This window comes from Acomys minous (genome assembly GCF_964271855.1).
Source record: "Acomys minous genome assembly, chromosome: 5".
NCBI classification, from domain to species: Eukaryota; Metazoa; Chordata; class Mammalia; order Rodentia; family Muridae; genus Acomys; species Acomys minous.
Window position 1 is genome coordinate 52,973,019 of NC_140494.1, and position 1,999 is coordinate 52,975,017.

The window sequence follows — 1,999 nt, forward strand, 5'->3', positions numbered from 1 at the left end:
CCCCTCCAGGGGACATGGTCAAAGGTAAGGAACCACGGCACACCCTTTATTTAGTCACAGTAGTGGATAGACTACGGATGTCATCACTCTTAAGAATCATTCTAACCATCTTTGTAGCAAGAGAGTCCTGGGGCTTTTTGCCAACCAAGGTTTCTGTGACATGCTGATACTGCATATTCTTTGAGCCTTTGTGCAAACAGTCGATCCCTAGGGCAAGATTGGCTCCTTCACCTGCTTAGCTCGAACTTCAGTCATGGTCTATATGGGATTCATGCCATTATTTTCTGCAAGGGCCATAGGGATGACCTCTAGGGCATCTGCAAAAGCTCTCATGGCATACTGTTCCAGAGTAGGACACTTGTCTGCTGCTTGGCTCACTGTCAGAGCACAGGCTAGTTCGGGTGCCCCTCCTCCATACACATCACAGTTGTCTGGATGAAGTTCCGGATGACACACAAGGCATTGTGGAGAGACCGCTTTGTTTCTTCAATAATCTGGGGAGAAGGGCATGTCCCAGTTCCTCATGCTGGCAGAGCAAGCACCTGGACTCATCTCTTCAAACTTGTCCTTTTCGTATCCCCGCAGGGCTTTGGAGTCCTCCACAGAGGTTACATCCAGCTTGTGCTTTGTCTTTGGTTTAAGTGGCTCAAATGGACATGTGAGAATTTCAGTCTTAGCATTTTCCACTTTTTTTCAGCATCTGTGGGTGAATGAAGTCCTTATCGACAACCACAGCCTTTATCAGTTTGGTGTCCTTCAGCCTTCCTCCCACTTTGCCTTCCACATTGATGAGCTCAAAGTCAACATCTAGTCATCCAAATCTGACACAATGTGGACGGCATCCACAGCAATCTCAGCCATTTGTCAGTGACAGCTGTTAACCACTTTTGAGCCCAGCATGGTTTTTGCAGTCTTAGTCAGGGGTTCAGGGTTGTGTATGTCAACAAGCACACTATCACTGATCTTGCCCAGGTGGTCTGTAGCAATTCAGGTAGCCTGTTCATAGCCATCAGCAATTCTGATTGGGTGAATGCCTCGGCCCAGCAGCTGCTCAGCTTCTTCCAACAAGGCACCAGCCAGGACAACCACTCCTGTGGTATCATCTCCAATTTCATCATCCTGGGATTTGGACAGTTCAACCATTAGCTTGTCAATCTGCCGCTCAACATCTATCGCTGAGTCCAGCTCTGGATGAGGGTCGGCCCCGAAGAAAGGTGTATGTAAGAGCCACAAGGGAAGAAGGAATCAGACGCGGGACATCATTCAATTCTTTGATGAGAGACGGGACACAGAGGAAGCCTTGGTGCTCTGACAACTTGTGTCTCTTGTAAGCTTTATTTATACACAAAATCATTTCCTTAAAAACTTTCATCCATTTGTCCGTAAATGTCTGGATTTCCTTGTTTTTCATAGCTGAGTAGTATTTCATAGTGTAAATGTACCACAATTTCTTTATCCATTCTTCAACTGAGGACATTTAGGCAGGGCATTCTTCAGAGTTATGTGGAGAACAGGGATTAACTCTGACATGAACTCTGATGTCCCACACTTGATGGCCTCCCCTTGCTGGGGAGTCCTGTGGCACTCAAAGAAAGAAAGAATACGCAGGCTACCAAGATGAGACTTGATAGCCTGTGACCATAAAGTGGGGACAGAGATCATGGACCAAGGGGAGGGAATAGGGTGGGGGTTGGAAGGAGGGAGAAAACTGATGATACAAGTGATGGGAGAATAATTTAGTTGTAATCTGAATAAATTAATTAATAAAAGAACTTTAATCATTGATTACACAGCTTGAAATGGTTTTGGTTACATAAGTATATAGGAACAAGAGGAACAAAGCGAGCAAACAGCAAATTTCCAAAGAACTACAAATTAACTTTAGGATAAAATCAGCTTTCTTTTAACTTAAATCTTTCTTACTTATAATTTGTATCATAAAGCCTTCCGGTTACAAAAGGTATTAAACAAAGTGACTCTATTTCATTTTGTTTTAAGT

The 1,999-nt window shown here is 44.2% G+C and overlaps 1 pseudogene across 1 annotated transcript; it reads right to left on the reverse strand.

Moving 5' to 3' along the window:
- Positions 1 to 486: 486 nt before the first annotated feature.
- On the reverse strand, positions 487 to 1,168 carry LOC311598363 (T-complex protein 1 subunit epsilon-like; annotated as a pseudogene). The gene has a single exon. The product of its transcript is annotated as a T-complex protein 1 subunit epsilon-like (transcript).
- Positions 1,169 to 1,999: the final 831 nt, after the last annotated feature.